The sequence below is a fragment of the Ascidiella aspersa genome, chromosome 7 (assembly GCF_963924565.1).
Source record: "Ascidiella aspersa chromosome 7, kaAscAspe10.2, whole genome shotgun sequence".
In the NCBI taxonomy this organism is placed as follows: Eukaryota; Metazoa; Chordata; class Ascidiacea; order Phlebobranchia; family Ascidiidae; genus Ascidiella; species Ascidiella aspersa.
Genome location: NC_139453.1, coordinates 3,937,185 through 3,951,377, shown reverse-complemented (window position 1 = coordinate 3,951,377; position 14,193 = coordinate 3,937,185). Strand labels below are relative to the sequence as shown.

General features: G+C 36.6%; 1 protein-coding gene across 2 annotated transcripts in view; it reads left to right on the top strand.

Annotated features, from left to right (window-relative positions):
* Positions 1 to 4,926: 4,926 nt before the first annotated feature.
* LOC146137312 (NACHT, LRR and PYD domains-containing protein 12-like) overlaps positions 4,927 to 14,193 on the top strand; it is a 35,687-nt gene continuing 26,420 nt past the window's right edge. For both annotated transcript variants that reach the window (XM_083393473.1, XM_083393472.1), the window contains exon 1: positions 4,927 to 5,658. The gene's annotated coding sequence lies outside the window, so the exon portion shown is untranslated. The remainder of the gene's footprint in view (positions 5,659 to 14,193) is intronic.

Genomic DNA, 14,193 nt, shown 5'->3' with positions numbered 1-14,193 from the left:
CTCACGAAGAACGTCGAAAGCCTGGAAAAGGAAAAGGTTTAAACGTCAAATGACTCAAAGAGATTTAAACCAATGAGTGGAATGTTGGAGAAAATGGCGAATTTGTTTGGTCGTCTGTCACGCTCTGATGCATATGAAGAAACAACAAAGTTTAGAATAGACTCGTTTACTCGTAGTTCTGTTTGTGCCATCAACAGCCTCTGATTGGTACAGGGTTAAGCACCTTTTTGCCTAGGATCGCCAAAAAAAGTGTTGAACAGATTGGCATGGCTTTTCAACTATGATTTGAGTTCAGGCTAAGTCATTTAGCCGCGGTATATAATACTACCACAACAAACATTATTTGGGTTAGGGTGTGGTGCGGGTTAGCGTTTGGGTTTTGGTAGGTTAATCAGCAATATTGTTAATGAATAACATGAATACTTGATACGCCATCAACCAAACACTAACCAACACCCTGATCAAAATATTGTGCTTTGCTTTAATAACTGTTTTAACGCTGTGGTAGGATTCTAGACGATATTGTTCTTTGGGTAAGGGTGGGCGTTTTGGTGGGTGTTTTTTATTATATTTATTCTCCTATATTTATTTCTTGTTGCAATTTTTATTGCACAATTCTTTTCGTTACTGTTTTGTACTCTGTTTCGGAGTATAAAATATGTAAAGGTGTCACTCTTGAGTCTGATATTACTGCCCCCTATATAACAGTGGCGGCCAACCCATGTGGATCGAAACTATCACCAGAAGTTTCAATAATTGTTAAACGGTAAGCAACTTTTGTAATTATTCAAGTCTTATTACATGTAAAGAACCAACAGACTGATGTTCCATTAGATCTTCTGCATGCAAGGTTTTTGTACAAGGTGTGGACCAGTGTTCGAATTGCAAGGAGGTTGATTCCAAATTTATACTAAGAAAAGAACGCAGGAAGCGGTATGAAAAAAAAGTTGGAAAGACACCAGTCCAGCGTGTCCAGTATGGTCACAATCTTTCATCAAGGGTGCAGAGCACCATAAATTTAAAAGATGCTAGGTACAAGCTGCAAAATAAAACCAGAACACCGTTTTCAGCAAACTTATACAAATCTAAAGGACATGCTAGCCAGTATAATGATGTCTCTAGCATGTTTTATTTTAATGCTAAGGTACAGCTTGTGTATTTTATGTATTTTAACAGAATCAAAAGCTTACATGAGGACGTCCAGAATTACCTTAGAAAAGAAAATGAATTAGTTACCGTTGAAGAAGACTTGTCTAACGATTTCAAAATAATAATGGATAAAGGTAAAGGTGTAAAAAGTTGCAATGAAATTACATTCCTATTAAACACTTCGTTTTACACTATTTTAGAAAAGCTATTGTTTAAATTGTTGTATATGTAGGTAAGACAGGAAGATTAAGCAGTGAGTTATATCTTTCAACACTATAGTGTATTTTAAATATACAAGATTGATTTAGCATACTGTGCCCCAGTTAAGTGTGCGACACTTTTAAAAACCCTCCAAACATTTAGTGATTTTATTAGCTCGCAAAAACGATGAACTAGATGATTTTCATCAAATTTTTTGGAATGAACAAATCAAACTGCAAGATAGGAAGTTGAAACGAGAGCGTTATCATCCTGAAATTATTAAGTAAGTATGCATTTTTTGCACATTTTTATTTAAATAATTTCTGTAGTAATCTGTAGCCATATATTTATGGATTTTGCTTAAGCCTTGCAATTAAAAGCAAGTCCGCTTGTGAGGAGCTGAGGCAATCTGGCTTACTTTGTTTGCCAAGTTCGTCTTTTAAATGATTACAGGTACCATATTAAATTATATATTTTTAGTTTAAGAAAAATATATATATATTTTATAAACAAAAGCGAAGGTGGTCTAGAATCCTAACCCAGATGTCTCTTTCAATGACTAAATAGGTGAAAGTTGATAACGTTAAATCCTGGAAGGGTGAAAGTTTTAACTTTAAACGTCAAAATCCTTTAAAGTATAGAGGATTTAACGTCAAAATCAAGAAAGGGTAATAGTTTAAACGTCAAAATTCTAAAAGGGTAGGCATTTCAACTAATATCAAACTCTTGGAGAGATAGATGAAAAAACGTCGAAATTCTGGAAGATTAGGGGTTCATCCCCAGGGTTTAAGTTTTTAACGGCTAAAATGCGACCACGAAAAAACACTGCGACTAAGATATATAAACGTCAAAAACATGAAAAGGGAATGAGCTAACGTCAAACTCTTGGAAACGTAAAGGTTTTCACATCAAAAACCTGGAAGCGTAAGGGTCTTACGATTTGTTCGCTTTGAGCTTAAAACAGTTCAGTGAAGAGAAATTAGGTCGCCAAAACTTTGCTGTTTAACTTGTGCCTATAGTATTTGGGTCGCAACCACAAAAAAGGTTCAGAAACACTGTTGATCACAAGAACAACTGAACATTTAACCCAGGGGCTCTTGAACTTTGAAACGCGGACTCGTGGGGCTACGTGGACCAATTTTCGAGATCTAAGCATGCCGAGGTAAAATCGTAGTGTATATTAAAAATAATAGAATAACATTTTTTTAAAAGAAAAATTATTCCTTATAGTTTCACATTTGCTGAGCCGAATACGCAACCAATTATTGTTAGTGGACTGCTTTAAAAAAGTTTAAGAACTCCGGTTCTTTGAGGCTGCTTCTTCTTTAAATACAATGTTCTTTTAAAATTTGAGTTGTTTTGCCGTATAAAGTAAGGTATATTATGTTAACGTAATAGAAAATGTGATTAAACATGAAGGAGGGGCGCCAATTATAAAGTTTGCCCCCAGGCGCAAAATACCCTAGCTACCAATCTGCTTATGGAGTTGGAGAATAAAAAAACCAGGGATAAAAAACAAGAATGCATAGAGTTACTTTCTTAAGACGAGGTTTTTGGGTAAACGAAATGCGTAAGATGAGGTTAGTTAGCCTACTTCCCGCATTTCCTTAACGTAATGCTGGTCCATATGCTATTGCTCATTGCTAAATTTGCAAGAATTCAATAAATTCATTTGGACATTTTTTGAAACTATTGATCGCGTGGGCTTCAGAAAACGATTGGTGTTGAAAGTCTGTAAAAACACTTTTATATTTGTAAAATAAGTGCGTTTAGCGGATACAGTGGTGGCAATCAGGTATAACTTAGTTTCTTTAACGTTTTTATTGGATCGAACGAATTTCGTAAGAAGATCCTCGGCATGATTTTAATCAGGGCTTTCCAAAATGTTCTCTCTGCAAGTAATTTTGCTCGAAAAGACTTAAGTCAAGTCAATTCATTAACAGCAGTGTCTTAAGGGCACCAGCATCGGCCGAACTCGTTGCGCGCTTTGTCGCCATCCGGCGGCACCGCTATAAGAAATCACCTGGAAAAAAGCGGTCACTTGAAGCATGAGCGAGCGAGCGAGGTGCTCGTATCGCGTGACCCGATCAATCGGCGGCCGCCAAAGTTATTCAAGTTCTTAAACGGACCGCGTGGTCTATGCATTGACTTGAGTCATTGCAACATTGGTTTAGTGTCTTTAACACTCGTCAAATAATGCTTAACAATCGCATAACCTGTTCTTATTAAAGTTAGGTGATTGTGAGTGTTTGCCCAGACAAATCTCATTTGTATTTTTAGGTGTTTTAAACGAAAGCAATGAATAAGTCACAAGCTTTCTAAATCTGTAAGTTTAAAAGCAACTTCATTATGAACGCAGTCTTACATAAGTTCTTTTATCAGTTGATGTTTCACATTAGAGGTATTATTAAAATGTTTAGAGTAAGCTATTATTAATATGTGTATAATGGCTCATTCAGAGCTGCTACTCCACTAGTTGGCGCTTTGGCGCAAAACTTGGAAAATTAGATTTATTTGAGAGTTAATTTAAATTTGATTAGCAATAAAATTAGCCGCATTTTGTTCCAAAATTTCAACAAGCCACTAGAATTTGCCTGGTGCCACCTCATAATGTTCCGGCAAAATATTTATCTTAGTTAGAGCGGACTTGGCGCTTTTGCAGCGAAATCACCTAAAACGTTTGCCAAAAGCGCAAAAAAAGTAAATGTGTTTATTTTCTTTTAACAGTTGGATCGGTGCTACTGGGGATATACAGCAACAATATGACACAGACGTTCTATATGTGTATATTTTCTTTCATGGCAAACAATTGCAATATGGATAGTCGGAGTCCACATAGTGCTATTCTTTGGACACATAGAAAGGGTGAAAATACTGCACGGTGACGTTAGCTGGAAATATACCTTAGAAATGTCAAAACCTAAGAAAAAAACAAAGAATGAAAACAAATTGTATCTTGATGGCTAAGGTGATAGCAACGGTCCGGTCTGATTTCAAGTATAATGTATTATTTATAATTATACTGATTTCAAAAAGGGTCAATCGTACAGCAGTCAACAACATAGTGTACGGTTATCGCTGGTGCGTTTACTATTGATCCTTGAACGAAAAAAATTGAGGCAAATATCAAGGTTTAAATACATGCCTGAATACTAGGACGTCTGATACTTGACATTTTATTCCGATACCCGATATCGTGGACACAAAGTATCGCGATACGATACCAATGACGTCATTACTATGCTTAAAAAAGCAAAACATTGACTACAATTACTTTTTATCAGATTTTAGCTATAAAACCTAATATTTTACTTTACAACCTTTTGTTGTCGGACAGGCAACATTTGTCATTTTTTAGCGACACGCGACATGAATCGAACGCCACGCGACACTTGTATGACGTAACGCGACAGACATCTTAGCGAGAATGTGCCGACCTAGTGTAAATGTGTAAAAAAAGTGGCAAAATGGTGAAGGGAGGGTGGTTTTGTGTTGCTGGAGTCTGGAGAGAAAAAAGAACTTGCCAGAATATATTCGGTCGATCTTCAAGTATTCAGCATAACAATTGTCAGCTGGAGTAACATTCATAACGTTTTTTCATGATTCTAAGTAAAACCAGGATTTGTAGGGAAACAAACTTGTTGTAGGTTTTTCAGGTATTATTTTCGTTTAATGAAAGTAGAAATATTTAAAATACGCTGTTGATAATAATTTAATCGTTTCTACCAACAAAAACCCATTACTACTTTATATATAAATGCTTGAATCGATTAAAACGAGGTTTAGTGTAAAATTGATAAAAGAGATGTATTGCGAAAATGAAGTCGGACATTGCAACGAGTCTTTAACCATTTCTTGCATCTGTAGACACGTTCTGCAGTAAAAAAACAAAAACTAAACACTTGCATTCTTTGATGATGGTTTGTCCATACTAATATAAGCATGTAGTTTAGGCTCAAGTGATAAAATGAGAGCAAAGTTTTGTCAGTCACAAATGCAGTACTTTACACAAATACGCTCTTAACTTCATTATGTATGACCACGTCGATTGTTGTTTGGTAGTCATTTGTTTGGTAATAATTGTATTTGGAAGTTTGCCATTTCATAATGTTAAGTGAGTTTAGAGTGCACTTTACTCTGTTCAAGGTATTACTCAATATGAGCTTTCACATATTTTAACGGGGGTGTTTAGTGCGTGAAAACAGTCTGTGCTGTAGTCAAGTCTTACTGAGGGTCGCACGACATAATTTGAGTGCGTCAGCGGGTCGCAACAACAGAACTACGAAACAAAAATACGTGGCAAGCAAGGTGAGCGCAAAATTTGTTGGTTATATTCGCAATTCTCCGGAATTTCTTGCGATAGCTTATTACATAAAATTCATATGTTTTTTTTCTATTGCCAGCGGCGCACCGGTTAAACAGAAGTAGTTTACTTTGTGGATATGAATGTTGACGTTTTAGAAACATTCATAAATACAAAGTGATAAAGTTAAATGGAAGCCCGCATACATGTTAATGTTTTCGGGCGCCGAATATGCAACGATATTTGTAAAAATATTGCATTTTGAATTTAAGGCGCCAAAAAATGAGTTTGAACGTTGTAATCAAAGGTGCTTTTTATATGTTTTGGTTGACTGTACATTTTGTTTAAAGGCGATTATGTTGATTTTTCTACTGGATAACGATTGTGATCAACTTTTATATTACATTTGCACGACATCGCTAGTTGTTGTGTTGTTTTATTTTTGTAAACACTCATCAAGGAATGGCTGACACTAGCAATTGAATTAGAAGATGGTGAAAACTGAACGTTTATTCCCAGTTGATCAGAATATTTCGAACTTCATTTCTGAGTATTTGCTGTTTTTCAGTCGCTCTTTAATATTCAGTATGGAATCGAAATCGCGTGAAGTTGTTAATTACAAACGGCCAGCACCCTTCATTACGAAATACCAAATAACACATAATATGAAATTTATTTTACCGAACGTGTAGCCTCTACACAGTGCAACAATTAGGGAAATTAGAATGTTTCACTACTTCACTCACTATTTAGCGCTCTGGCCATCATATTTCATTATCCGTAACATTCATTTTTAGTAACATGGTAAATTGCCTTTTTTTAAATCATCGACAATAACACGCGGCTCAAGCAAATGACGCAGGGGAGGACATAATATGTCATATAGTTATTAAGAGGCCACAGTTTGATGGAATCTAACCATGTTTCTGCGGAACGAAATTGGCAACAATACTAGGAGCACAATGCAAATTCCCATAAGTGGCCTTCTCCACGGTGTGTGGCAAGTATTTTGGTTTCAGTAAAGACATTTATATATTGTTTGCTAGTGCGATTCGTTTATAAAAAATCACCGCATTATTACACAATTGATTCATTGGAAGTCTTGTTTATATATTAAAAATCATTTTCTGTTGTAGTGTTAGGTTTCAACGATGTGGACATCAACACACTATGTTGGCCCGTTGTCTTATTAATGTCTAAATTGTGTGAATATTTTAATTTTAATTTTTTTACTGTATACCCACCTTATTTAATTAGTTGGATGGGTCGAACATGGGCTGTAAAGTCGGAGCCGGACTCGCCGGAGTCGGCGAATTTGGGCGAAGTCTTTACTCTTTATCATCGTTTTGCTTAGAGCTGATTTGGGCAACATACGGCAAGCGGTCCGGATCAGGCCCGCCAAGCGAGTTAATCCGGCCCGCGGCTTATTCTTACAAAAATGCATATAAGCAAAAACACGGGCGAGTTTATACATGTTTGTTTAAAATAGGTTCGTCTGGCATATATTTCTTCAACCAACGTTTCGGCTTACTATACGGCAAGCCTTCGTCAGGGACGTCCCTGTATAGTAAGCCGTAACGTTAGTTGCCAGACGAACCTATTTTAAATATACTATGCCTGGTAGCAACAGCATATTTATTCTATATGTTTGGTTGTACGGTACCGTAAACATTCTTTTCAGAGATGGATCTAGTCATGACCCCGCAAAACTCTATTTTAGACTGTTTTAAATACTAAAAAGGAAAATGTTTTGGCGTTTCGCACGAATGTCTTCTGTCTTTCTCGTAAGTTCTACGCAATTTTAGCATCTTTACAAACAGAAAGCGTCCTTCGCATAATGGTGCTCTATCCAACGAAAGTTTAACAAACTTATCCTAACATTTATATAGTTTTTGCACTTCGGTCGAATGTATGCCGTTTGTCGTCTTTGCAATATGCCCATTGTACCTTAAGTAACACGTCGGGAACTTAAAGCCTCAAATACCGAAAAAAACATTGTTTTTTGTGCGGAATTACGTATTGTCCCCTCGATTTTGGGGTCAACGCGCCCCACAAATAACGCCAATATATCAAGCAATGTACATTTTGATCTGTGCTCAATCCCCTTCTATGCCTAAATTAAAGTTTACATTTTAAAACAAATAACCTATGGTCGTAATTTATCTTTCTTTTAAATTAGACTTAAAATGAACATTTGCGCACCACTCCCAACGTAGTTTGTAAGCTTATTTGTGTTATAGCGTCAAAGTATGACGTCATACTGGGTTTGTTCGAGATCCTATTTTTGACGCGGCCCACCACAACATTTTAATTTTCTCATGCGCCCGCGGTAAAAACAATTACCCAACCCTGGCTTAGAGTTTAGTTACGTAAAAAGAAGTAGACTTTTACTTAAAGCTACAGTCTTTCTAGCGGCTGAAATCAGCATCCATTATCCTGTTCGGTTTTATCGGCGATCTTTGCTATTTGTTATCGCATAAAACACGAATATTGAAGTCAATGTTTTAAATCACATGAAAATGAGAAGATTTAATTTCGTAGCAAAACAACGGACTATGAGTTGCTCAAGTAAAAGCCAGTCAACAGGAAAGTCGATTTATTTCGCTTCCAAATTCCAGCTTTTCGATTCAGCGTAAACTCTGCGCAATTCAGAGTTTTTGCTCAAGCTTATCCTTGGCCTTTGTGACTTAAACTTCAGCGTCGTGCCTGAATGCAAATATGCTTTTGTATGGGGAACAATAAAGAGGGGTTAGTGGATTATTTGAGGAGAAAAGGGTATACCTCAATTAACTAATTTATGTTCTATTGAAAGTAGAAGGGTGCAATAGTTTCCAATGGCGAGCGAAATTCGATTAAAGCGACCAACAAGAACTTCTCGGGGAAGCGAAAATGTAAACGAAATTAAAAAACAAAAAAACAAGACGCAATTTAAAATATAATTAAGTGAACCTCTAAGTTTGTCGAGATTTTTAAAAGATAATACAGTTTGTTAAACACATCAGAAATGTATTGAGCAAGGATTGTCGTTATTGCAATTATTAATTGTGTTGTTTATATTTTGTCCAGCGTATTTAGAGATTCAACGAATCAGTTGTGAATCGACTAAGTAATGTAAAAATGACCGACATTATAAGTGGCGAGCAAAACTAGAACTTTAAATACCGACGCGGCCACATTGGTTTTATGAGCAACATATTTAGTGAGGTACAAATAAAAATCGAAGGAAGCCAGTATTACAAGCCAAAGGCAAATTCTATCAGCCTTTCTACATATTCCATAGCTGCCATAATTGTAACCAAACATAACTTATTTCATAATAGAGAGCTAAATGCATGCTATGATGGGCAGTCGCAATAAACTAAACCAAATTCAAGTGTGACAGATGATATTATAGTTAGTAGAATCCTTGTTGTCGCCTAATAAGAGTCAAAATTGCCACTCATTTAGAAACAGCAACATACGATTTAATGATTTGTTTAAATAGGTTGTGGGGCTACAAAAATAAAAGTGCCGCGGGCTGAACTCTGGTTCATGTGTTGTACGCTTCTGGTTTGAAGATTCGTTCGTCAAATTTATTTCCACGATACTTGTTTGGAAAAGTTAAATTCAAGACTCCGCCCCCTAATTCGAACCAACAGCCCCTCCCTAATATTCCACGATATCCCAGCGTAGTTTATTGAAAACTTTATGCTTTTCTTGGTCGAGTGACTTGGTGAAGCCTATCTTCATCGGAATAAGGCCTAAAAGGACCAAATAACGCCTGAAACTATAAGGAGGGGGTATACGACCATGGGGGCCATGGGTCTGGCTCATCCCATATATCTTCGGAGCTAAATTAACGAAATCTTACGTACGGTTGAACATGACTTGATCGGCAGTTTTGGTGTCAACATTTGAAAACCCTATTTAAAAGTCGACGTTAGGGCGCCGCTGTTTTGGCACCAGATTGTTTGCCCCTGTTTTGGGGTTGTGTTGGGTAATGGGTGGGTTATAAATTGAATTGTTGTTGAAATTATTGGAGAAGTTAGTGGTGGAATAGAGGTTGATTGGGGTTGGATAAAAGGTAGAATAGAATGATTCTGACCGTTTAGGTATTATTTCGGCGGATTTAAGACTCATTCCGCTTACGTTGTTATAACTATAAGGCATTAATCATATTTTTGTCTTATTCCAAACTGTGTTTCATTCCGACGTTGATGTTGCTCTTATTTCGGTCTTAAGGCTGGCGTCATCTCTAAATAATGGTTTGAGGTCGCTTGAAATCCATTTTTTAAAAAGGAGCTGGCCTGTAAAGGCTTCGGGGAACTTAGAGCTACAGAAACTCAAAACAGGAACTTGCCACGTCGGTAGAAACCCACTGATGCGTAACGGCTCTGCCCTTGACCCTTCTCACGAACGAACGCGACAAACAGGAATTTCTCGAGTAAAGCAAATTTTAAAAAAAAGTAGCATTTTCTTCTCAGATGAAAAATGAATTGGCAGGGATTTTGGAGAATAGAATTTTATATTGTGATGTTTGAATTGTGACCAACATGTGTAATGATTCCAGGAATCGGCTAGAATCAACTAAGCCATGTAAAATATTGGTCGTAAATCAATCAACTAATATTAAAATTAATATTTAAATCACGTGAAACCCTTAAGCTTTTATTTTTTAAACCAATACAATAAAAGCCGGTCAACAGGAAAGTCGATTTATTCTTTTCCAAATTCCAGATGTTGGAATCAGCGTAAACGCAAGTCAGTAAGTTCGTTGCCATAACATTTAGGTAACAAATAACTTATTTTTATGTCCCAACAAACTTAACCAATTGTCAGTGTAACAGATGATATTATGGAAATTACGTCGGTGTAACGTAATGGGAATGGAATGCACCTATCACCCAGTTAGAAACATCAACATACGATGTAATGGTCTGTTTAAATAGGTTTTGGGTTCACAAAATAGAGGTGCCGCGGGCCGAACTCTGAGTCTTATGTTGTACGCCTCTGGTTAGAAAATTATCGTTTGTCAAACTTATTTCCACAATACTTGTTTGGAAATATTAAATTCAAGACTCCACCCCTTAATTTCCAAGCCTTTGATATCACACTTTTGTTAATAAGACCGTTATGGTATGACGTCATCTGTTCGAAATTTAACCTGTAAACCCTTCGTAAAAGTTTGAGCTACAGAAACTTAAAACAGGAACTTGCCACGTCGGCAGAAACCCACCGTTGCGTGACGGCTCTGCCCTTGACTTTTACGAGCGAACGCGACCAACAGGAATTTCTCGGGTGAAGCAAACGAGATTATTCGAAACGTTTAAAACGATACCTACTTCTGTATGGGCGTTAAAATTCTTATTACGTCTTATTACAACCTCCAACCATTATGCTCCGAAGTTTAGAACAAATTACCAATGAAACAATTTAAAACGTACTTTTGTAAAAGTGAATTTGTCATGGTTTAAAAAATATATAATATAAATTAAAAGCTCTTTCACAGATGAAAAACTCTTTAGGAGCGATTTTCGTTAATCCAATTAATGGCAACGAATATTGATGTCAATGTTTTAAATCACATGAAAATCAGAAGATTTAATTTTGTAGCAAAACAACGGACTATGAGTTGCTCAAGTAAAAGCCAGTCAACAGGAAAGTCGATTTATTTCGCTTCCAAATTCCAGCTTTTCGATTCAGCGTAAACTCTGCGCAATTCAGAGTTTTTGCTCAAGCTTATCCTTGGCCTTTGTGACTTAAACTTCAGCGTCGTGCATGAATGCAAATATGCTTTTGTATAGGGAAACAATAAAGAGGGGTTAGTGGATATTTTGCGGAGAAAAGGGTCTACCTCAATTAACTAATTTATGTTCTATTTAAAGTAGAAGGGTGCAATAGTTTTCAATGGCGAGCTAAATTCAATTAAAGCGACCAACAAGAACTTCTCGGGGAAGCGAAAATGTAAATGAAATTAAAAAACAAAAAACAAGACGCAATTTAAAATATAATTAAGTAAAACTCTAAGTTTGTCGAGATTTTTAAAAAGATAATACAGTTTATTAAACACAACAAAAATGTATTGAGCAACGATTCCGGTTATTACAATTCCAAATTGCATTATTTGAATTGTAAAAACATATTTAAGGATCCTAGAATCGGTTTGGAATCGACTAAGCAATGTAAAAATGGCAAACATTTAGTGGCGAGCCAAAATAAAATTTGAGATATTTGACGAGGTTTTGGGTTTTCCACGGTTTTGTAAGCAACAAATTTAGTGGAGTCTAATTCCACGTCCAACGAAGCCATTATTTCAAGCTAAAACGCAAATTCTATCAGCATTAAGCTTTTACACACTTGCCATAATTTTAGAGCGACAAAACATAACTTATTTCACGACAAAGAGCTAAATGCAGGCTACGGCGGAATAGTGGGGGACAGTCGCCATCCAATAAGCTAGATTCAAGTGTGACAGATGATATTATAGTAGAATCGTTGTTGTGGCGTAATCAAAGTCAAAATAACACTCATCCTGTTAGAAAAAAACCACATACGATGTAATGGTCTGTTTAAATAGGTTGTGGGGCAACAAAAATAAAAGTGCCGCGGGCCCAACTGTGGGTCTTATGTTGTACGCCTCTGGTTTAAAAATTATCGTTCGTCAAATTTATTTCCACGCTACTTGTTTGGAAAAGCTAAATTCAGACTCCACTCCTTAATTCCAACCAACATCCCCTCCCTAATGTTCCACGATATCTCAGCGTAGTTTTTTGAAAACTTTATGCTTTTCTTGGTCGAGTGACTTTGTGAAGCCTATCTTCATCGGAATAAGGCCTAAAAGGCCCAAATAACGCCTGAAACTGTAAGGAGAAGGTATACGACCATGGGGGCCATGGGTCTGGCTCGTCCCATATATCTTCGGAGCTAAATTAACGAGATCTTACGTACGGTTGAACATGACTTGATCAGCAGTTTTGGTGTTGACGTTTGAGAGCCCTATTTCAAAGACGACGTTAGGGCGCCGCTGTTTTGGCACCGGATTGTTTGCGCCTGTTTGGGCTTTGTGTTGGGTAATGGGTGGGATTAGAAATTGAATTGTAGTTGAAATTATTGGAGAAGTTAATGGTGGAATAGACGTTTGATTGGGGTTGGAAAAAAGGTAGAATAGGATGATTCTGACCGTTTAGGTAGTATTTCGGCGGATTTAAGACTCATTTCGCTTTCGACGTTGTTATAACTATTAGGTATTATTCATATTTTTGTCCTATTCCAAACTGTGTTTCATTCCGACGTTGATGTTGCTCTTATTTCGGTCTTAAGGCTGGAGTCATCTCTAAATAATGGTTTGAGGTCGCTTGAAATCCATTTTTTAAAAAGGAGCTAGCCTGAAACGGCTTCGGGGAACTTAGAGCTACAGAAACTCAAAACAGGAACTTGCCACGTCGGTAGAAACCCACTAATGCGTAACGGCTCTGCCCTTGACCCTTCTCAAGAACGAACGCGACCAACAGGAATTTCTCGAGTAAAGCAAATTTTAAAAAGAAGTAGCATTTTTTTCTCAGATGAAAAATGAATTGGCAGCGATTTTGGAGAATAGAATTTTATATTGTGATGTTTCAATTGTGACCAACATGTGTAATGATTCCAGGAATCGAAAATCAATCAACTAATATTAAAATTAATATTTAAATCACGTGAAACCCTTAAGCTTTTATTCATTAAACCAATACAATAAAAGGTCAACAGGAAAGTCGATTTATTAATACTTGTTTGGAAATATTAAATTCAAGACTCCACCCCTTAATTTCCAAGCCTTTGATATCACACTTTTGTTAATAAGACCGTTATGGTATGACGTCATCTGTTCGAAATTATCCTGTAAACCCTTCGTAAAAGTTTGAGCTACAGAAACTCAAAACAGGAACTTGCCACGTCGGCAGAAACCCACTGATGCGTGACGTCTCTGCCCTTGACTTTTAACGAACGCGACCAACAGGAATTTCTCGGGGGAAGCAAACGTGTAGAACAAATTAAAGGAAGTAGAATTTTTTCTCGGATGAAAAATGAAGTGGCAGCGATTTTAGAGAATAGAATTTTCCATTGTGATGTTTGAATTGTTACCAGCATGTAATGATTCCAGGAATCAGCTGGAATCGACTAAGCCATGTAAAATATTGGTCGAAAATCAATCAACTAATATTACAATTAATATTTAAATCACGTGAAACTCTAAAGTTTTATTTTGACACCAATACAATAAAAGCCGGTCAACAGGAAAGTCGATTTATTCTTTTCCAAATTGCAGATGTTTGAATCAGCGTAAATGCAGTTCAGTGAGTTCGCTGAAGCCTATTCGTGGCCTTAAAGGCCTTGTCGTGCATGACCGCACATATGCTTCAACAGTGGAACGATAAAAAGTGTATTTTTGGGCGTAGAAAAGGAAACTGACGCGACCACTTTGGTTTTACAAACACATATTTAGAGAACTATAAACCAACATAAAAAAAACAGTATTATAAGCCAAAAAAAAAATCTATAAGCCATTTTAACATTTTATACAG